Below are 21,904 nucleotides of genomic sequence, written 5' to 3' on the forward strand. Positions count from 1 at the left end.
TCACTACCCTGAGAGATTCCATCTTGAAATTGAATTTCTTTAGGTAGAAATTAAGGGATTTCAGATTTAAGATTGGTCTGACTGAGCCGTCCGGCTTCGGGACCACGAAGAGGCTTGAATAAAAACCTTCTCCCTGCTGACTAAGGCTGATTTGAACAATCGGTGAGGGGGAACTTCTTGAAACCCCAGTTTGTACCCTTGGGACACTATTTGTAAAACCCACGAGTCCAGGTCCGAATGAATCCAGAACTGACTGAAGAGTTTTAGACGTGCCCCCCAGTGGCTGAACTAGCGAGCAGTGGGCCCATGTGCGACAAAATGGCTTGGGCCCCCCCCCCATCCCATCCAAGTCCACCCCCTCACCCCTGGAGAGGATCTGGTGAGGGGGGCCTGCTCAGGGAAGTGGATACCTAGCAACAGTGCCGTAACTAGACATTTTAGCAGTGTGTGCAAGAAACGGCATTGGAGCCCCACCCCTGCATGCAAAACAGGGGCAGTGCGCGCCGTAGGCGCGCGCAAAAAAACATAGTGGCGTGGCTTCGTGGTTAAGGGGTGTGGCCACAAAATAATACCAATTCATAAAACGGTGCACAGTAGTCTCCATTATTCAAATTACGCCGCACAGTAGCACCACTACACCAGGTAGAGACCCTTTTACACCTTACGGCGGACAGATTCCTCTTTTTACACATTACAGCAGACAGCGTCCTCTTTTTACACATTACAGCAGACAGCGTCCCCTTTTTACACATTACGGCAGACAGCATCCCCCTTTTTTACACAACGGCAGACAGTGTGCCCTTGTTACACATAGCGGCAGACAGCGTACATTTTTTTCACATAACGGCAGACAGCCTGCCCTTGTTAAACATAGCGGCAGACAGCGTACACTTTTTACACATAACGGCAGACAGCCTGCCCTTGTTAAACATAGCGGCAGACAGCGTACACTTTTTTCACATAACAGCAGTCAGCCTGCCCTTGTTACACATAATGGCAGACATCGTACACTTTTTACACATTACAGCAGACAGCTTGCCCTTGTTACACATTACAGCAGACAGCTTGCCCTTGTTACACATTATGGCAGACAGCGTGCCCTTGTTACACATTACGGCAGACAGCATCCCCCTTGTTACACATTACGGCAGGCAGATTCCCCCTTGTTACACATTGCGGCAAGCAGATTCCCCCTTTTTACACATTGCGGCAAGCAGCTTCCCCCTTTTTACACATTGCGGCAGGCAGATTCCCCCTTTTTACACATTGCGGCAGGCAGTCCCCCTTTTTACACATAGCTGCAGGCAGATTCCCCCTTTTTACACATAGCGGCAGGCAGATTCCCCCTTTTTACACATTGCGGCAGGCAGTCCCCCTTTTTACACATAGCTGCAGGCAGATTCCCCCTTTTAACACATAGCTGCAGGCAGATTCCCCCCTTTTACACATAGCTGCAGGCAGATTCCCCCTTTTTACACATAGCGGCAGGCAGATTCCACCTTTTTACACATAGCGGCAGGCAGATTCCCCCTTTTTACACATAGCGGCAGGCAGATTCCCCCTTTTTACACATAGCGGCAGGCAGTCCCAAGAAAGAAAGAGAAGAAAGAAAGAAAGAAAGAAAGAAAGAAAGAAAGAAAGAAAGAAAGAAAGAAAGAAAGAAAGAAAGAAAGAAAGAAAGAAAGAAAGAAAGAAGAATTATACTTACCCTCTCCGCTGGCTCAGGCTCCTCGTGCAGCTTGACGATTCCCGGGCAGTAGAGAAGGAGGAGGAGGGAGGTGGAGGAGGGAGCCGCAGCAGCGCTGTGTTATTGGTGGAGGCGCTGCTGCTGCTGCCCCTCTGCTTCACTATAGGCTGTTCTCGGAAGACAGCCTATAGTGAAGCAGAGGGGCAGCAGCAGCGCCTCCACCAGTAACAAAGCGCTGCTGTGGCTCCTTCCTTCACCTCCCTCCTCCTCCTCCTCCCCCCCGTGCCGCTGCTCCTCTCATCTCCAAGCGACCCTCCTCCCTCTTCGTGTGTTACAGAGGTGGCAGCGTGTCTGGTGCTGCGGCTGCTGCCCGTAGTGCCCTGGCCTGATCTGTTCGTTACGACGGGCGGGCGGCGGGAGTCGCAGGACGCAGACCCGACGGGAGCGCTGGTGTGCGGCTGCGGCATGATACAATGAGTCATTGTGACTCATTGTAATGCCGGCGGCTGTGGGCCCTTGAGTGCGGCGGGGCCCCAGTGCAATGCACTGCCTGCCCTGCCAGTAGTTCCGCCCCTGGTGCCCCCCACTGGTGTGGGCTCCTGCAAGAGAGCCCCAGTGTCATGCAGTGGATTTGGCAGAAGCAGAGGACTCTGCTCCTGCGATCTTGAAGAGGCTTCTTGGAGTCAGCATCAGCATTCCCTTGGTGAATCCACAATGCCCTCCTATCCGAGACTGCCATGAAATTGGCCCGTGAGCACTTGTGCCCGGTGTAGGATTTTTAAATATGTGTAGTTTACTGTATGCAAGGGTTTAAAACCTTTTAGGAACTGATATCTAAGGTGTATTACATGTAGTTTAAAAAAAACAAAAAAGGTTTATTTTATGGCAGTAGTTTCCAAACTGGGGTTCTTGCACTGGTAGCATAGTTTGGTGGTCCAGGACCAATTAAAATTATTTATACTTTATTAAATTGGCAAAACCATTCCCTCACAACATAACTGAACCTGAGGATGACATGCTATAAACACAATTTACTTAATTTTATATTTTTTTCTGAATTTCTCAATAAAAAAAACTTTGGCCTAGGGGTGCCGTGAAACAAATTTTGATACTATTTATTTATATAGTGCTCTTTCTCCAACAGGACTCAAGGCGCTTGAGATATGGCTTCTGGAACTGAACACAGGATTCTAAATGTGGCTGTACCAAGGACCTATACAGTGGCATTACAGGTTGAGTATCCCTTATCCAAAATGCTTGGGACCAGAGGAATTTTGGATATCGGATTTTTCTGTATTTTGGAATAATTGCATACCATAACGAGATATTATGGTGATGGGACCTAAATCTAAGCACAGAATGCATTTATGTTTCATATATACCATATACACACACAGCCTGAAGGTCATTTTAGCCAATATTTTTTATAACTTTGTGCATTAAACAAAGTGTGTGTACATTCACAGAATTAATTTATGTGTCATATACACCTTATACACACAGTCTGAAGTTCATTTAATACAATATTTTTAATAACTTTGAGTATTAAACAAAGTTTGTGTACACTGAGCCATCAAAAAACAAAGGTTTCACTATCTCAGTCTCACTCAAAAAAGTCCGTATTTCGGAATATTCCGTATTTCGGAATATTTGGATATGGGATACTCAACCTGTATTACTTTTTTCTGCTACTGGTTCTTTACCTATGCAAACAAGCATCTGACTTGCCTTTCCTATTGCTTTGTTACATTGCTCACCTGAAATAGTAATACTTAGATAGCTTTCCTCTTGCCATTATAATGCCCTTAATATTATAGTTAGCCTTTGTATTTTTGAGACGTGTATGATTTTGCATTTTTTGGCATTAAATGTTGCCATGTTCTTAACCATTCCTCTAGTCCAGGGGCGGAACTGCCAGAGACAACGGAGTCAGTTGCCGCCGGGCTCCAGCCCTAAAGGGGCTTCCTCCATTGCCCTCCGGCTGTTACGTGCCCTTCCTACTAAATAGACAAAGGCGCTACCAGCAGGGTCTCGCAGTTTGTACATTCCATGCCGTAACACCCTTCTTTCCACCTTTTTAAAGACCCAGCCCAGCAGCCTCGCCGCTGCCACCACCGCTAGCTGCAGCACTGCCAGCGGTGGGGTGCCCCTGCTTCTTCTCACACCACAGATAGCTGGGCAGCACTGCAACTGCCTGCCTGATTGCTCCGCCCCCTTCCGGCTCCCAAGCACCTCTGCTGCCCAGTGATCCAGGAGCCTGCTGCTAGGAAGAAGTGGCCGAGCTTCAGCAAGCGAGTCTGGACACTGGCGGAGGAAGCCATGATAACCAGATAATGGGGAGTGGAGAGCCAGTTCCAAGGTAATACTTTATACAGCTGGTTGAGATCCTGGTCGGTGGATATGGATTCCAAGAAAACCCTGGAGGTGCTTCCTTTCAAGGGAGACACTCTCTTTGGAGAAGACCTCAATAAGATTGTAGCTGATCTGGCTACTGCTAAAACAGCTTGCCTACCTAGTATGACTCCTACCACGCAGAAGGCTAAAAGTACTTTCCCTTGGCCCTTTCATCCTCAAGGTAAAGCGTACCCAAGGTCAGGCATACCCAAAGCAAGCTCATGCTTCCAGACCTGCCAAGCCCAGACTGAAGCAAGCCTGGGCTGCCCATCAGCCTGCTTCCAAAACGGACAAGCCTGCCGCATGACGGTGCAGGCCTCCCTCTGGGGGATCCCAGGGTGGGGGGCCCGACTTCTAGGTTTGGCATAATTCTAAGCTAGAGAATTCTGTTTGGAGCTCACCTTGTACTTTGTGAAGAAATAATCAGCATTGTGGCTGAGCAGATACATGTAGTGTGTGGCTGCAAACTGCATGGATCTGCTGCGTTGCAATGCTGATACTTTTTTTTTCAAAGTACCAATAGCTTCATATAATGTTCACAATTTTTATGCAGGATCAAATAGCTCAATAGGTAGGGTGTTTGATTAGAATTCAACAGGTTATAGGTTTGAATCCTGGGTATGGTAGTTTGAGATGTGTTATTTAATAAAGTATGTTGTTCTGACTGCCGGCATCCTATCACCTGGGATATCATACTAAATAAATGGAGTTGATCAATTTTTTTTAATTTTTTTTTTAAACTAGGGACAATTTCCAGATACTTTTCTTTATAACTGAGATTGCCCCCTGGAACTTCACATCAGTTGACAACTATGCATGAGTGGGCAGTGCTTGCTCTGGATCTGCCCACCCATTTATGTGCCGTCATAAAAGAAAGCACAACTGACAGTTATCCTGGGCGTACACTACACAATTATCTGTCAGGCTATCTATCCAGTCTGGATGGATGGAATGAAAATCTGGTAATGTATAGGAGCAAATGTCAATTAACCATTTGCTCCCAAACACTAGAAAAGTGGTCAAAAATGGTCATTACACAAATTGGTTAAACCCAAAATTTAACCAATTTGTTTAGGGGACCATTTTTGTCCATTTTCTAGTGTTTGAGAGTAAATCGTTGATAGTCATTTGCTCACATAGATAACTGGATTTCTATTCCAACCAGCCAGTGTTGGAGATATGGTCTGCCAGATTACATAATGCATACCAGAGCCATAACTAGACTTTTTGGTGCCCTGTGACAGTTAATTATATGCCCCCCCCCCCCTCCCCATTTTTGCAATATGGACAAAAGGCGCATGCCTTGTGGGGAAGGGGCATAACAAGATTGGTCTCAGAGAAAGCACATGAGATATGAAGATATATCTAGTATACTTGACACTCAATGGTTTGTGGTATTGCCGGGGTGCCCTCCTTAAATGCATATACAGTCACACATGGCGTGTTTGTGCAAATGGCATATCAGCAGTCAGCACTAACTGGTGACATGCCATTTGTACAAGTAAGCCATGTGTGACTAGTATATAAACATACTTTATTAAATAACACCTCAAACTATCATACCCAGGATTCAAACCTATAACCTGTTGAATTCTAATCAAATACCCTACCCATTGAGCTACTTGATCCTGCATCTATTCTAACCTCCAAAAACAGATTCAGTTGCATTTTCCAGCGTGTTTTGTTTGCGCCTTTGCAAATGTCTTACATCGACAAACTTATTTAGTACTATTTTGCAAATAGGGTTACATTGTCGCAACATTGTGTTCCCTAATTGCTTGATTTTTTTAAATGCAACAATTGATAAAGACACCTGATAATTGCTCTGTGGAGTCTTATTTTGTGTCTACTTCTTATCTACATTTAATTCCCTACCTCTAATCAAGGCATTTTTAAATGCTGGGGGCTGCCAGGACGTGAGGCCTACCTAGACTTTAGATCTGAATTTGAATGTACTTGTGAACTAACTTAATTTCCTACTTCTAAATTCATTCCTAAATTCACTACTTACATTAATCCTGTAGTTGGGCATTTTGAGCCTTCAATTGTGGGCATTGTTTTGTGTCCAAACCAGCAGCTGGTGGTGTGCATTTGCTGGAAAGGCATCGAAGACCTCCGATATGCTGCATCTCCTGATGTGTGTCTCCCTCAAGTGGCTGTCAGCAAATGCATGCTAGACACCCCATTCCAAGCTGATTGTGACATCACGGAACATGCATCATAGAACAGGCATGCTAGAATATTGGTCTTCAACCTGCGACCCTCCAGCTGCTGTGGAACTACATATACCAGCATGCCCTGCCTCAGTTTTAGCATACCTTAATAGCAAAACTGTGGCAGGGCATGCTGGGATGTGTAGTTTCACAGCAGCTGGAGGGCCACAGGATGAAGACCCATGTGCTAGAGCCAAGCCGCAGGTACATTGAATGCTAGCAAGCTGAATGTTTAAATCATTTTTGTTCCGCAGCATTCCAATGCGGAAGATTCCATGGAACCAGAGATTATTCCATTGAGAAGGACATGCTGCCTGGATGACTGCACTGTGCAAATTAAATCACGGAGCCAGTTGGCTTGTGGGTGGCTCTGGTGACTGGGTGGTTGGGTGGGCGGTGTGTCGGAGGTGGAGCACATGCAAATGAATGTGTATCATCCAGCTAGTGAGAGTGAAAACTCATGCAGGAGTGTGCCTGCTTGTCAGTGGGTTATGCACCTTGCCAGGTGTCAAATCTACATGGAGCAGCTGGAGGGGACAAGAGCAGGTTTGCAAAATATAGATAGAAGAGCATATATGCTGGCGCATTCTCCATGATTGTGTCAGCTTATGTTTTGGTGCACTGCACTTTCCTTCACTAAGTTTTAGCCATTTTGGTTAAATGCAAGTGTAGTTGCTTCTCGCCCTTTTGGCTGTGATCTTGTATCGTGGTTGAAGAGTCTGCTGGAGGGATTGTTTTCTTCATTGGCGAGAGACTGAAGATATTCCAGGATGGAAGGCTTGGGAACACTATCCGTTTTTCAGTTGTGGAAGAGTTGAAAGACCGGATTGGACTACATTCTATAGTAAAGGATATCTTTGTATTTATTAATCCTCCCTTTATATGTGTCTGTCTTTCAATAAAGCTTCGGGCTTGTGATTCCCTCACCCTCTTACACTCCACACACATAGCCTTATTAACTGTTGTATTATTGTATTGTTTAAATGTATAGTGCAGTTCATGATTTATAGTGTAGGCTGGCCTGTGCTGTAGTTCTTGAACTGTACTATACCGACAGCATTTGTATTGTGTTTTGGCTGTGCTGCAAAACGGTACTTATGTGTGTAATGTTTATGTATGTTTTTTTGCTTCTTTATGTCAATAAAGACTGCTTTTTCAATCCAATATCTGAAAACAATCAATGTTTATCTTTGATGGCAATAGAAGTGGTATGATATTTGCTGCTTTTGAAAGGCAATATCTGATATGTCCCCTATCTGGGAACCATATATTAAATGGCTTTTCAGAAAAGGGAGATGGGAGAAGAGCTTTCAGTACTTGTAGGACCGATGCTCATTTCCTATTCTAGCCTCCAAAAACAGATTCAGTTGCATTTTCCAGCGTGTTTTGTTTGCGCCTTTGCAAATGTCTTACATCGACAAACTTATTTAGTACTATTTTGCAAATAGGGTTACATTGTCGCAACATTGTGTTCCCTAATTGCTTGATTTTTTTAAATGCAACAATTGATAAAGACACCTGATAATTGCTCTGTGGAGTCTTATTTTGTGTCTACTTCTTATCTACATTTAATTCCCTACCTCTAATCAAGGCATTTTTAAATGCTGGGGGCTGCCAGGACGTGAGGCCTACCTAGACTTTAGATCTGAATTTGAATGTACTTGTGAACTAACTTAATTTCCTACTTCTAAATTCATTCCTAAATTCACTACTTATATTAATCCTGTAGTTGGGCATTTTGAGCCTTCAATTGTGGGCATTGTTTTGTGTCCAGACCAGCAGCTGGTGGTGTGCATTTTGCTGGAAAGGCATCGAAGACCTCCGATATGCTGCATCTCCTGATGTGTGTCTCCCTCAAGTGGCTGTCAGCAAATGCATGCTAGACACCCCATTCCAAGCTGATTGTGACATCACGGAACATGCATCATAGAACAGGCATGCTAGAATATTGGTCTTCAACCTGCGACCCTCCAGCTGCTGTGGAACTACATATACCAGCATGCCCTGCCTCAGTTTTAGCATACCTTAATAGCAAAACTGTGGCAGGGCATGCTGGGATGTGTAGTTTCACAGCAGCTGGAGGGCCACAGGATGAAGACCCATGTGCTAGAGCCAAGCCGCAGGTACATTGAATGCTAGCAAGCTGAATGTTTAAATCATTTTTGTTCCGCAGCATTCCAATGCGGAAGATTCCATGGAACCAGAGATTATTCCATTGAGAAGGACATGCTGCCTGGATGACTGCACTGTGCAAATTAAATCACGGAGCCAGTTGGCTTGTGGGTGGCTCTGGTGACTGGGTGGTTGGGTGGGCGGTGTGTCGGAGGTGGAGCACATGCAAATGAATGTGTATCATCCAGCTAGTGAGAGTGAAAACTCATGCAGGAGTGTGCCTGCTTGTCAGTGGGTTATGCACCTTGCCAGGTGTCAAATCTACATGGAGCAGCTGGAGGGGACAAGAGCAGGTTTGCAAAATATAGATAGAAGAGCATATATGCTGGCGCATTCTCCATGATTGTGTCAGCTTATGTTTTGGTGCACTGCACTTTCCTTCACTAAGTTTTAGCCATTTTGGTTAAATGCAAGTGTAGTTGCTTCTCGCCCTTTTGGCTGTGATCTTGTATCGTGGTTGAAGAGTCTGTTGGAGGGATTGTTTTCTTCATTGGCGAGAGACTGAAGATATTCCAGGATGGAAGGCTTGGGAACACTATCCGTTTTTCAGTTGTGGAAGAGTTGAAAGACCGGATTGGACTACATTCTATAGTAAAGGATATCTTTGTATTTATTAATCCTCCCTTTATATGTGTCTGTCTTTCAATAAAGCTTCGGGCTTGTGATTCCCTCACCCTCTTACACTCCACACACATAGCCTTATTAACTGTTGTATTATTGTATTGTTTAAATGTATAGTGCAGTTCATGATTTATAGTGTAGGCTGGCCTGTGCTGTAGTTCTTGAACTGTACTATACCGACAGCATTTGTATTGTGTTTTGGCTGTGCTGCAAAACGGTACTTATGTGTGTAATGTTTATGTATGTTTTTTTGCTTCTTTATGTCAATAAAGACTGCTTTTTCAATCCAATATCTGAAAACAATCAATGTTTATCTTTGATGGCAATAGAAGTGGTATGATATTTGCTGCTTTTGAAAGGCAATATCTGATATGTCCCCTATCTGGGAACCATATATTAAATGGCTTTTCAGAAAAGGGAGATGGGAGAAGAGCTTTCAGTACTTGTAGGACCGATGCTCATTTCCTATTCTAGCCTCCAAAAACAGATTCAGTTGCATTTTCCAGCGTGTTTTGGATGCGCCTTTGCAAATGTCTTACATCGACAAACTTATTTAGTACTATTTTGCAAATAGGGTTACATTGTTGCAACATTGTGTTCCCTAATTGCTTGATTTTTTAAATGCAACAATTGATAAAGACACCTGATAACTGCTCTGTGGAGTCTTATTTTGCGTCTACTTCTTATCTCCACTATTCTGACTTCTCCTGTCTGCTTACTTTGTGCCTTCCAACGCACAATGCGAACTACAGGTATTGCTGCAGGGCCCACACCCTTTTAGTTGCCTTACAGAGCAGCTCTGGAGCTATTACAGTGCCCAGCTGCTGCAAGTAATCAGCTTGAATGCTTCAGGGGCTGGGGCATAGCCAACATGAGCCCCACACCGAAGTAGGGTGGAGGTGTTTAATGCGAACTAGGGGTCATCCAAGCGCCGCAAAAGGCCGCCATGCCCTGAACGCCCCTTTTCTCTTTTCATATGCAGACGAGGGTTGAAGCCAACTTTGACCCACTGCTTGGATGACATCACCATATGCAAATCCATCTGCTGCAGGCCTTCCCCCAGGAATGCTTGCACTAGTTGTTGCATTTTGTTTGTTGTTTGGGGGTGCTTCAGTATTAGGTAGCCTTCTGCCCTCCCATGTTCATCTGAAAATATGTGTTCTCCCTGCAGTTGTTGTCCCCAGATGAGAGTTCCCTTGTGCTGCCTCAGTTGAATCTCCTTTACTTGACAGAGATGTGCCTGAGCAGCGGCCCTCCCCAGCCCTATCCCAAATCATACTTATTTTGCATAGGAGATACCATGGTCATGAAGATTGTTCTCCCAGGGTGAGGTTCATTCATTGCATTCTGGGTATGCTGACCCCTGTGATTTCCCCAAATGTGGGAAACTTGACAGCATTATTTGTGGTAGTGGGGGACTGTGTTTGTGCTTTCCTCTGGTCAGCTCTGGTAAAAGTCAGATTTCTTTGTCTCAGATCTTCCTCTAGCCTTGTTCTTCTTTCGAGAGTTTCCTTGTGCTGCCTCAGTTGGATCTCCTTCACTTGACAGGGGGGTGCCCGAGCAACGACCCTCCCCAGCTCTAGCCCAACTCCTACTTACCTGCCAGGTGAGATACTATGATCATGAAGGTGCTTCTCCCAGGGCAAGGCTCACCCATTGCACTCTGGGTGTGCTGCTCCTGCGATTTCCCCAAATGTGGGAAACTTGACTGCATAATTTGTGTTTCCCCTGGTCGGCTCTCGTATAATTCAGATCTCTTTGTCTCAGGTCTCTCTCCAGCCTAGTTTTCTGTCTGTTCCAACTTCTCTTTTCTTGAGCCGCTCCCTTCTATGCCCTTGCGCACTATCCCAGGATAATTATTGTAGCTGGTCTGCGGGTAACAGCTCTCAGATCCACTTCTAGAAAAAATGCAACAATGTAATTTGAGTGACAAACTGCAGAGATGAACGCTTTCTGTGACTGCTGCACAGGGATCACACAAACTCTATTCATAGGGCTGACTTCACTTAGGGGAGATGTTCTCGCCCCGCAAAGAAGTGCGAGTATATACCGCACTTACGGTACCATTGGATTTACAGATATTTTTTTGCAATACACTATGGGGGTCATTCTGAGTTGATTGCTCGCTATTTAAAACGGTGGAGTTAACATATCTCACGTGGAAGGTGGTCATGTTATTAGCCTTGGCTTCGGCTAGGCGAGTGTCGGAATTAGCGGCTTTGTCACATAAAAGCCCATATTTGGTGTTCCATGTGGATAGAGCGGAATTGCGGACCCATCCTCAATTCCTACCAAAAGTGGTCTCATGTTTTCATATGAACCAACCTATTGTGGTGCCTTTGGCTACGCGTGACTTGGAGGATTCCGAGTTACTTGATGTGGTCAGGGCTTTGAAAATTTACGTGGCCAGGACGGCTAGAGTCAGGAAAACTGAAGCGCTGTTTGTCCTGTATGCAACCAACAAGATTGGTGCCCCTGCTTCAAAGCAGGCTATTGCTCGCTGGATTTGTAACACGATTCAGCAAGCGCATACTATGGCTGGATTGCAGTTACCGAAATCGGTCTAGGCCCATTCCACGAGGAAAGTGGGCTCTTCTTGGGCGGCTGCCCGAGGGGTCTCGGCACTACACCTTTTCAAAATACTATAAGTTTGATACCCTGGCTGAGGAGGAACTCATGTTTGCTCAATCGGTGCTGCAGAGTCATCCGCACTCTCCCGCCCGTTTTGGAGCTTTGGTATAATCCCCATGGTCCTTACGGAGTCCCCAGCATCCTCTAGGACGTTAGAGAAAATAAGATTTTAAACCTACCGGTAAATCTTTTTCTCGTAGTCCGTAGAGGATGCTGGGCGCCCGTCCCAAGTGCGGACTACTTCTGCAATACTTGTATATAGTTATTGCTTCAATAAGGGTTATGTTATAGTTGCATCGGTCCTGCACTGATGCTACAGTATGTTGTTTTTTCGTACTCATAACTGGGTAGTTTATCACAAGTTATACGGTGTGATTGGTGTGGCTGGTATGAATCTTGCCCTGGATTAACAAAATCCTTTCCTCATACTGTCAGTCTCCTCTGGGCACAGTTTCTCTAACTGTGGCATAGAGGCGCATAGAGGGAGGAGCCAGTGCACACCCAGAACTAAAGTCTTTCTTAAAGTGCCCATGTCTCCTGCGGAGCCCGTCTATCCCCATGGTCCTTTCGGAGTCCCCAACACCCTCTACGGACTACGAGAAAAAGATTTACCGGTAGGTTTAAAATCTTATTTTCTACTTTATTCTTTTCTATCCTAGTTTATTACGACCAACTCTCATCCAAGGAGTTTGATATTCTACTACCTGCATGCAATTTAAATTGCTTAAATTGTTTATATGGTTGATTTGTCCTTCACAACCCATAATCTGCAACTTGGATGTACTTGTGTCATTGAAAATCTTATAATAAAAATGTTTACATATTGAAAAAAAAAGTTATAAGACATATGCATTCAATATTTGAAGAAACAAAATAAAATAAAGCTATGTATTGGGTTTCACTAACAAGCACATTGGAAGACTTGACTACTGTTAAAAGACATGCATTACATGGTATAGAGCCAAAAACCACAATGTAGTAAAATAAAAACAAACATACATGTGCTAGAGCTGGGGAGGGTCGCTGCTCGGGCAGCCCCCTGTCAAGTGAAGGAGATCCAACTGAGGCAGCACAAGTGAACTCTCGAAAGAAGAACAAGGCTAGAGGAAAATCTGAGACAAAGAAATCTGACTTTTACCAGAGCTGTCCAGAGGAAAGCACAAACACAGCCCCCCACTACCACAAATAATGCTGTCGAGTTTCCCACATTTGTGGAAATCACAGGGGTCAGCATACCCAGAATGCAATGAATGAACCTCACCCTGGGAGAACAATCTTCATGACCATGGTATCTCCTATGCAAAATAAGTATGATTTGGGATAGGGCTGGGGAGGGCCGCTGCTCAGGCACATCTCTGTCAAGTAAAGGAGATTCAACTGAGGCAGCACAAGGGAACTCTCATCTGGGGACAACAACTGCAGGGAGAACACATATTTTCAGATGAACATGGGAGGGCAGAAGGCTACCTAATACTGAAGCACCCCCAAACAACAAACAAAATGCAACAACTAGTGCAAGCATTCCTGGGGGAAGGCCTGCAGCAGATGGATTTGCATATGGTGATGTCATCCAAGCAGTGGGTCAAAGTTGGCTTCAACCCTCGTCTGCATATGAAAAGAGAAAAGGGGCGTGCAGGGCATGGCAGCCTTTTGCGGCGCTTGGATGACCCCTAGCTCGCATTAAACACTTCCACCCTCCTTCGGTGTGGGGCTCATGTTGGCTATGCCCCAGCCCCTGAAGCATTCAAGCTGATTTCTTGCAGCAGCTGGGCACTGTAACAGCTCCAGAGCTGCTCTGTAAGGCAAATAAAAGGGTGTGGGACCTGCAGCACTACCTGTAGTTCGCATTGTGCGTTGGAAGGCAAAAAGTAAGCAGACGGGAGAAGTCAGGATAGTGCGCAAGGGCATAGAAGGGAGGGGCTCAAGAAAAGAGAAGTGGAAACAGACAGCAAACTAGGCTGGAGAGAGACCTGAGACAAAGAGATCTGAATTATACGAGAGCCGACCAGGGGAACACAAATTATGCAGTCAAGTTTCCCACATTTGGGGAAATCGCAGGAGCAGCACACCCAGAGTGCAATGGGTGAGCCTTGCCCTGGGAGAAGCACCTTCATGATCATAGTATCTCACCTGGCAGGTAAGTAGGAGTTGGGCTAGAGCTGGGGAGGGTCGCTGCTCGGGCACCCCCTTCTCAAGTGAAGGAGATCCAACTGAGGCAGCACAAGGAAACTCTCGAAAGAAGAACAAGGCTAGAGGAAGATCTGAGACAAAGAAATCTGACTTTTACCAGAGCTGACCAGAGGAAAGCACAAACACAGTCACTCACTACCACAAATAATGCAGTCAAGTTTCCCACATTTGGGGAAATCACAGGGGTCAGCATACCCAGAATGCAATGAATGAACCTCACCCTGGGAGAACAATCTTCATGACCATGGTATCTCCTATGCAAAATAAGTATGATTTGGGATAGGGCTGGGGAGGGCCGCTGCTCAGGCACATCTCTGTCAAGTAAAGGAGATTCAACTGAGGCAGCACAAGGGAACTCTCATCTGGGGACAACAACTGCAGGGAGAACACATATTTTCAGATGAACATGGGAGGGCAGAAGGCTGCCTAATACTGAAGCACCCCCAAACAACAAACCAAATGCAACAACTAGTACAAGCATTCCTGGGGGAAGGTCTGCAGAAGACGGATTTGCATACGGTGATGTCATCCAAGCAGTGGGCCAAAGTTGGCTGGAACCCTCATCTGCATATGAAAAGAGAAAAGGGGTATGCAGGGCATGGCGGCCTTTTGCGGCGCTTGGATGACCCCTAGTTCGCATTAAATACCCCCACCCTCCTTCTGTGTGGGGCTCATGTTGGCCATGCCCCAGCCCCTGAAGCATTCAAGCTGATTTCTTGCAGCAGCTGGGCACTGTAACAGCTCCAGAGCTGCTCTGTAAGGCAAGTAAAAGGGTGTGGGCCCTGCAGCACTACCTGTAGTTTGCATTGTGCATTGTAAGGCACAAAGTAAGCAGACGGGAGGAGAAGTCAGGATAGTGCACACGGGTATAGAAGGGAGGGGCTCCAGAAAAAAGAAGTGGAAACAGACAGTAAACTAGGCTGGAGAGAGACCTGAGACAAAGAGATCTGAATTATATGAGAGCCGACCAGGGGAAACACAAATTACGCAGTCAAGTTTCCCACATTTGGGGAAATCACAGGGGCAGCACACCCAGAGTGCAATGGGTGATCCTTGCCCAGGGAGAAGCAACTTCATGATCATAGTATCTCACCTGGCAGGTAAGTAGGAGTTGGGCTAGAGCTGGGGAGGGTCGCTGCTCGGGCACCCCCCTGTCAAGTGAAGGAGATCCAACTGAGGCAGCACAAGGGAACTCTCGAAAGAAGAACAAGGCTAGAGGAAAATCTGAGACAAAGAAATCTGACTTTTACCAGAGCTGACCAGAGGAAAGCACTACCACAAATAATGCAGTCGAGTTTCCCACATTTAGGGAAATCACAGGGGTCAGCATACCCAGAATGCAATGAATGAACCTCACCCTGAGAGAACAATCTTCATGACCATGGTATCGCCTATGCACAATAAGTATGATTTGGGATAGGGCTGGGGAGGGCCACTGCTCAGGCACATCTCTGTCAAGTAAAGGAGATTCAACTGAGGCAGCACAAGGGAACTCTCATCTGGGGACAACAACTGCAGGGAGAACACATATTTTCAGATGAACATGGGAGGGCAGAAGGCTGCTTAATACTGAAGCACCCCCAAACAACAAACCAAATGCAACAACTAGTGCAAGCATTCCTGGGGGAAGGCCTGCAGCAGATGGATTTGCATATGGTGATGTCATCCAAGCAGTGGGTCAAAGTTGGCTTCAACCCTCGTCTGCATATGAAAAGATAAAATTGGCATGCAGGGCATGGCGGCCTTTTGCGGTGCTTGGATGACCCCTAGTTCGCATTAAACACCTCCACCCTCCTTCGGTGTGGGGCTCATGATGGCTATGCCCCAGCCCCTGAAGCATTCAAGCTGATTTCTTGCAGCAGCTGGGCACTGTAACAGCTCCAGAGCTGCTCTGTAAAGCATGTAAAAGGGTGTGGGCCCTGCAGCACTACCTGTAGTTTGCATTGTGCGTTGGAAGGCACAAAGTAAGCAGACAGGAGAGGTCAGAATAGTGCGCAAGGGCATAGAAGGGAGCGGCTCAAGAAAAGAGAAGTGGAAACAGACAGCAAACTAGGCTGGAGAGAGACCTGAGACAAAGAGATCTGAATTATACGAGAGCCGACCAGAGGAAACACAAATTATGCAGTCAAGTTTCCCACATTTGGGGAAATCACAGGGGCAGCACACCCAGAGTGCAATGGGTGAGCCTTGCCCTGGGAGAAGCACCTACATGATCATAGTATCTCACCTGGCAGGTAAGTAGGAGTTGGGCTAGAGCTGGGGAGGGTCGCAGCTCGGGCACCCCCCTGTCAAGTGAAGGAGATCCAACTGATGCAGCACAAGGGAACTCTCGAAAGAAGAACAAGGCTAGAGGAAGATCTGAGACAAAGAAATCTGACTTTTACCAGAGCTGACCAGAGGAAAGCACAAACACAGTCCCCCACTACCACAAATAATGCAGTCAAGTTTCCCACATTTGGGGAAATCACAGGGGTCAGCATACCCAGAATGCAATGAATGAACCTCAACCTGGGAGAACAATCTTCATGACCATGGTATCTCCTATGCAAAATAAGTATGATTTGGGATAGAGCTGGGGAGGGCCGCTGCTCAGGCACATCTCTGTCAAGTAAAGGAGATTCAACTGAGGCAGCACAAGGGAACTCTCATCTGGGGACAACAACCTGCAGGGAGAACACATATTTTCAGATGAACATGGGAGGGCAGAAGGCTGCCTAATACTGAAGCACCCCCAAACAACAAACCAAATGCAACAACTAGTACAAGCATTCCTGGGGGAAGGTCTGCAGAAGACGGATTTGCATACGGTGATGTCATCCAAGCAGTGGGCCAAAGTTGGCTGGAACCCTCATCTGCATATGAAAAGAGAAAAGGGGTATGCAGGGCATGGCGGCCTTTTGCGGCGCTTGGATGACCCCTAGTTCGCATTAAATACCCCCACCCTCCTTCTGTGTGGGGCTCATGTTGGCCATGCCCCAGCCCCTGAAGCATTCAAGCTGATTTCTTGCAGCAGCTGGGCACTGTAACAGCTCCAGAGCTGCTCTGTAAGGCAAGTAAAAGGGTGTGGGCCCTGCAGCACTACCTGTAGTTTGCATTGTGCATTGTAAGGCACAAAGTAAGCAGACGGGAGGAGAAGTCAGGATAGTGCACACGGGTATAGAAGGGAGGGGCTCCAGAAAAAAGAAGTGGAAACAGACAGTAAACTAGGCTGGAGAGAGACCTGAGACAAAGAGATCTGAATTATATGAGAGCCGACCAGGGGAAACACAAATTACGCAGTCAAGTTTCCCACATTTGGGGAAATCACAGGGGCAGCACACCCAGAGTGCAATGGGTGATCCTTGCCCAGGGAGAAGCAACTTCATGATCATAGTATCTCACCTGGCAGGTAAGTAGGAGTTGGGCTAGAGCTGGGGAGGGTCGCTGCTCGGGCACCCCCCTGTCAAGTGAAGGAGATCCAACTGAGGCAGCACAAGGGAACTCTCGAAAGAAGAACAAGGCTAGAGGAAAATCTGAGACAAAGAAATCTGACTTTTACCAGAGCTGACCAGAGGAAAGCACTACCACAAATAATGCAGTCGAGTTTCCCACATTTAGGGAAATCACAGGGGTCAGCATACCCAGAATGCAATGAATGAACCTCACCCTGAGAGAACAATCTTCATGACCATGGTATCGCCTATGCACAATAAGTATGATTTGGGATAGGGCTGGGGAGGGCCACTGCTCAGGCACATCTCTGTCAAGTAAAGGAGATTCAACTGAGGCAGCACAAGGGAACTCTCATCTGGGGACAACAACTGCAGGGAGAACACATATTTTCAGATGAACATGGGAGGGCAGAAGGCTGCTTAATACTGAAGCACCCCCAAACAACAAACCAAATGCAACAACTAGTGCAAGCATTCCTGGGGGAAGGCCTGCAGCAGATGGATTTGCATATGGTGATGTCATCCAAGCAGTGGGTCAAAGTTGGCTTCAACCCTCGTCTGCATATGAAAAGATAAAATTGGCATGCAGGGCATGGCGGCCTTTTGCGGTGCTTGGATGACCCCTAGTTCGCATTAAACACCTCCACCCTCCTTCGGTGTGGGGCTCATGATGGCTATGCCCCAGCCCCTGAAGCATTCAAGCTGATTTCTTGCAGCAGCTGGGCACTGTAACAGCTCCAGAGCTGCTCTGTAAAGCATGTAAAAGGGTGTGGGCCCTGCAGCACTACCTGTAGTTTGCATTGTGCGTTGGAAGGCACAAAGTAAGCAGACAGGAGAGGTCAGAATAGTGCGCAAGGGCATAGAAGGGAGCGGCTCAAGAAAAGAGAAGTGGAAACAGACAGCAAACTAGGCTGGAGAGAGACCTGAGACAAAGAGATCTGAATTATACGAGAGCCGACCAGAGGAAACACAAATTATGCAGTCAAGTTTCCCACATTTGGGGAAATCACAGGGGCAGCACACCCAGAGTGCAATGGGTGAGCCTTGCCCTGGGAGAAGCACCTACATGATCATAGTATCTCACCTGGCAGGTAAGTAGGAGTTGGGCTAGAGCTGGGGAGGGTCGCAGCTCGGGCACCCCCCTGTCAAGTGAAGGAGATCCAACTGATGCAGCACAAGGGAACTCTCGAAAGAAGAACAAGGCTAGAGGAAGATCTGAGACAAAGAAATCTGACTTTTACCAGAGCTGACCAGAGGAAAGCACAAACACAGTCCCCCACTACCACAAATAATGCAGTCAAGTTTCCCACATTTGGGGAAATCACAGGGGTCAGCATACCCAGAATGCAATGAATGAACCTCAACCTGGGAGAACAATCTTCATGACCATGGTATCTCCTATGCAAAATAAGTATGATTTGGGATAGAGCTGGGGAGGGCCGCTGCTCAGGCACATCTCTGTCAAGTAAAGGAGATTCAACTGAGGCAGCACAAGGGAACTCTCATCTGGGGACAACAACTGCAGGGAGAACACATATTTTCAGATGAACATGGGAGGGCAGAAGGCTGCCTAATACTGAAGCACCCCCAAACAACAAACCAAATGCAACAACTAGTGCAAGCATTCCTGGGGGAAGGCCTGCAGCAGATGGATTTGCATATGGTGATGTCATCCAAGCAGTGGGTCAAAGTTGGCTTCAACCCTCGTCTGCATATGAAAAGAAAAAAGGGATGTGCAGGGCATGGCGGCCTTTTGCGGCGCTTGGATGACCCCTAATTCACATTAAACACCTCCACCCTCCTTCGGTGTGGGGCTCATGTTGGCTATGCCCCAGCCCCTGAAGCATTCAAGCTGATTTCTTGCAGCAGCTGGGCACTGTAACAGCTCCAGAGCTGCTCTGTAAAGCATGTAAAAGGGCGTGGGCCCTGCAGCACTACCTGTAGTTTGCATTGTGCGTTGGAAGGCACAAAGTAAGCAGACGGGAGAAGTCAGGATAGTGCGCAAGGGCATAGAAGGGAGCGGCTCAAGAAAAGAGAAGTGGAAACAGACAGCAAACTAGGCTGGAGAGAGACCTGAGACAAAGAGATCTGAATTATACGAGAGCCGACCAGGGGAAACACAAATTATGCAGTCAAGTTTCCCACATTTGGGGAAATCGCAAGAGCAGCACACCCAGAGTGCAATGGGTGAGCCTTGCCCTGGGAGAAGCACCTTCATGATCATAGTATCTCACCTGGCAGGTAAGTAGGAGTTGGGCTAGAGCTGGGTAGGGTCGCTGCTCGGGCACTTCCCTGTCAAGTGAAGGAGATCCAACTGAGTCAGCACAAGGGAACTCTCGAAAGAAGAACAAGGCTAGAGGAAGATCTGAGACAAATAAATCTGACTTTTACCAGAGCTGACCAGAGGAAAGCACAAACACAGTCCCCCACTACCACAAATAATGAAGTCGAGTTTCCCACATTTGGGGAAATCACAGGGGTCAGCATACCCAGAATGCAATGAATGAACCTCACCCTGGGATAACAGTCTTCATTACCATGATATCTCCTATGCAAAATAAGTATGATTTGGGATAGGGCTGGGGAGGGCTGGGGAGGGCCGCTGCTCAGGCACATCTCTGTCAAGTTAAGGAGATTCAACTGAGGCAGCACAAGGGAACTCTCATCTGGGGACAACAACTGCAGGGAGAACACATATTTTCAGATGAACATGGGAGGGCAGAAGGCTGCCTAATACTGAAGCACCCCCAAACAACAAACCAAATGCAACAACTAGTACAAGCATTCCTGGGGGAAGGTCTGCAGAAGACGGATTTGCATACAGTGATGTCATCCAAGCAGTGGGCCAAAGTTGGCTGGAACCCTCATCTGCATATGAAAAGAGAAAAGGGGTATGCAGGGAATGGCGGCCTTTTGCGGCGCTTGGATGACCCTTAGTTCGCATTAAACACCCCACCCTCCTTCGGTGTGGGGCTCATGTTGGCAATGCCCCAGCCCCTGAAGCATTCAAGCTGATTTCTTGCAGCAGCTTGGCACTGTAACAGCTCCAGAGCTGCTCTGTAATGCAAGTAAAAGTTTGTGGGCCCTGCAGCACTACCTGTAGTTTGCATTGTGCATTGGAAGACACAAAGTAAGCAGACAGGAGGAGAAATCAGGATAGTGCACAAGGGTATAGAAGGGAGGGGCTCAAAAAAAAAGAAGTGGAAACAGACTGCAAACTAGGCTGGAGAGAGACCTGAGACAAAGAGATCTGAATTATATGAAAGCCGACCAGTGGAAACACAAATTATGCAGTCAAGTTTCCCACATTTGGGGAAATCACAGGGGCAGCACACCCAGAGTGCAATGGGTGAGCCTTGCCCTGAGAGAAGCACCTTCATGATCATAGTATCTCACCTGGCAGATAAGTAGGAGTTGGGCTAGAGCTGGGGAGGGTCGCTGCTTGGGCACCCCCCTGTCAAGTGAAGGAGATCCAACTGAATCAGCACAAGGGAACTCTCGAAAGAAGAACAAGGCTAGAGGAAGATCTGAGACAAAGAAATCTGACTTTTACCAGAGCTGACCAGAGGAAAGCACAAACACAGTCCCCCACTACCACAAATAATGCAGTCAAGTTTCCCACATTTGGGGAAATCACAGGGGTCAGCATACCCAGAATGCAATGAATGAACCTCACCCTGGGAGAACAATCTTCATGACCATGGTATCTCCTATGCAAAATAAGTATGATTTGGGATATTGCTGGGGAGGGCCGCTGCTCAGGCACATCTCTGTCAAGTTAAGAAGATTCAACTGAGGCAGCACAAGGGAACTCTCATCTGGGGACAACAACTGCAGGGAGAACACATATTTTCAGAAGAACATGGGAGGGCAGAAGGCTGCCTAATACTGAAGCACCCCCAAACAACAAACCAAATGCAACAACTAGTGCAAGCATTCCTGGGGGAAGGCCTGCAGCAGATGGATTTGCATATGGTGATGTCATCCAAGCAGTGGGTCAAAGTTGGCTTCAACCCTCGTCTGCATATGAAAAGAGAAAAGGGGCGTGCAGGGCATGGCGGCCTTTTGCGGCGCTTGGATGACCCCTAGTTCGCATTAAACACCTCCACCCTCCTTCGGTGTGGGGCTCATGTTGGCTATGCCCCAGCCCCTGAAGCATTCAAGCTGATTTCTTGCAGAAGCTGGGCACTGTAACAGCTCCAGAGCTGCTCTGTATGGCAAGTAAAAGGGTGTGGGCCCTGCAGCACTACCTGTAGTTCGCATTGTGCGTTGGAAGGCACAAAGTAAGCAGATGGGAGAAGTCAGGATAGTGCGCAAGGGCATAGAAGGGAGCGGCTCAAGAAAAGAGAAGTGGAAACAGACAGCAAACTAGGCTGGAGAGCTCTTCTGTCTATATTTTGCAAACCTGCTCTTGTCCTCTCCAGCTGCTCCATGTAGATTTGACGTCTGGAAAGGTGCATAACCCACTGACAAGCAGGCACACTCCTGCATGAGTTTTCTCTCTCACTAGCTGGATGATACACAATCATTTGCATGTGCTCCACCTCTGACACACCACCCACCCA

General features: G+C 47.0%; 13 non-coding genes and 4 pseudogenes across 13 annotated transcripts; 2 read left to right on the forward strand and 15 right to left on the reverse strand.

The window, feature by feature from the left end:
• The first annotated feature begins 10,362 nt into the window (after positions 1 to 10,362).
• Positions 10,363 to 10,526, forward strand: LOC134950950 (U1 spliceosomal RNA). The gene has a single exon (XR_010183779.1). It is a non-coding gene; the product is annotated as a U1 spliceosomal RNA (small nuclear RNA).
• A 152-nt stretch (positions 10,527 to 10,678) lies between these two features.
• On the forward strand, positions 10,679 to 10,841 carry LOC134951985 (U1 spliceosomal RNA). Its single transcript, XR_010184615.1, has one exon. It is a non-coding gene; the product is annotated as a U1 spliceosomal RNA (small nuclear RNA).
• Positions 10,842 to 12,866: 2,025 nt separating this feature from the next.
• Positions 12,867 to 13,030, reverse strand: LOC134951567 (U1 spliceosomal RNA). Its single transcript, XR_010184284.1, has one exon. It is a non-coding gene; the product is annotated as a U1 spliceosomal RNA (small nuclear RNA).
• Positions 13,031 to 13,702: 672 nt separating this feature from the next.
• LOC134952109 (U1 spliceosomal RNA) lies at positions 13,703 to 13,863 on the reverse strand. The gene has a single exon (XR_010184715.1). It is a non-coding gene; the product is annotated as a U1 spliceosomal RNA (small nuclear RNA).
• Positions 13,864 to 14,015: 152 nt separating this feature from the next.
• On the reverse strand, positions 14,016 to 14,179 carry LOC134951348 (U1 spliceosomal RNA). Its single transcript, XR_010184105.1, has one exon. It is a non-coding gene; the product is annotated as a U1 spliceosomal RNA (small nuclear RNA).
• Positions 14,180 to 14,874: 695 nt separating this feature from the next.
• LOC134953277 (U1 spliceosomal RNA) lies at positions 14,875 to 15,016 on the reverse strand (annotated as a pseudogene).
• Positions 15,017 to 15,161: 145 nt separating this feature from the next.
• Positions 15,162 to 15,316, reverse strand: LOC134953159 (U1 spliceosomal RNA; annotated as a pseudogene).
• A 671-nt stretch (positions 15,317 to 15,987) lies between these two features.
• On the reverse strand, positions 15,988 to 16,150 carry LOC134952308 (U1 spliceosomal RNA). Its single transcript, XR_010184862.1, has one exon. It is a non-coding gene; the product is annotated as a U1 spliceosomal RNA (small nuclear RNA).
• A 152-nt stretch (positions 16,151 to 16,302) lies between these two features.
• Positions 16,303 to 16,466, reverse strand: LOC134951081 (U1 spliceosomal RNA). Its single transcript, XR_010183886.1, has one exon. It is a non-coding gene; the product is annotated as a U1 spliceosomal RNA (small nuclear RNA).
• Positions 16,467 to 17,162: 696 nt separating this feature from the next.
• On the reverse strand, positions 17,163 to 17,304 carry LOC134953278 (U1 spliceosomal RNA; annotated as a pseudogene).
• A 145-nt stretch (positions 17,305 to 17,449) lies between these two features.
• Positions 17,450 to 17,604, reverse strand: LOC134953160 (U1 spliceosomal RNA; annotated as a pseudogene).
• Positions 17,605 to 18,275: 671 nt separating this feature from the next.
• LOC134952309 (U1 spliceosomal RNA) lies at positions 18,276 to 18,438 on the reverse strand. Its single transcript, XR_010184863.1, has one exon. It is a non-coding gene; the product is annotated as a U1 spliceosomal RNA (small nuclear RNA).
• A 152-nt stretch (positions 18,439 to 18,590) lies between these two features.
• On the reverse strand, positions 18,591 to 18,754 carry LOC134951082 (U1 spliceosomal RNA). Its single transcript, XR_010183887.1, has one exon. It is a non-coding gene; the product is annotated as a U1 spliceosomal RNA (small nuclear RNA).
• Positions 18,755 to 19,425: 671 nt separating this feature from the next.
• Positions 19,426 to 19,588, reverse strand: LOC134952263 (U1 spliceosomal RNA). The gene has a single exon (XR_010184825.1). It is a non-coding gene; the product is annotated as a U1 spliceosomal RNA (small nuclear RNA).
• A 152-nt stretch (positions 19,589 to 19,740) lies between these two features.
• LOC134951853 (U1 spliceosomal RNA) lies at positions 19,741 to 19,904 on the reverse strand. Its single transcript, XR_010184515.1, has one exon. It is a non-coding gene; the product is annotated as a U1 spliceosomal RNA (small nuclear RNA).
• A 683-nt stretch (positions 19,905 to 20,587) lies between these two features.
• Positions 20,588 to 20,750, reverse strand: LOC134952447 (U1 spliceosomal RNA). The gene has a single exon (XR_010184965.1). It is a non-coding gene; the product is annotated as a U1 spliceosomal RNA (small nuclear RNA).
• A 152-nt stretch (positions 20,751 to 20,902) lies between these two features.
• LOC134950473 (U1 spliceosomal RNA) lies at positions 20,903 to 21,066 on the reverse strand. The gene has a single exon (XR_010183387.1). It is a non-coding gene; the product is annotated as a U1 spliceosomal RNA (small nuclear RNA).
• Positions 21,067 to 21,904: the final 838 nt, after the last annotated feature.

This window comes from Pseudophryne corroboree, chromosome 8, assembly GCF_028390025.1.
Source record: "Pseudophryne corroboree isolate aPseCor3 chromosome 8, aPseCor3.hap2, whole genome shotgun sequence".
Lineage (NCBI taxonomy): Eukaryota > Metazoa > Chordata > Amphibia > Anura > Myobatrachidae > Pseudophryne > Pseudophryne corroboree.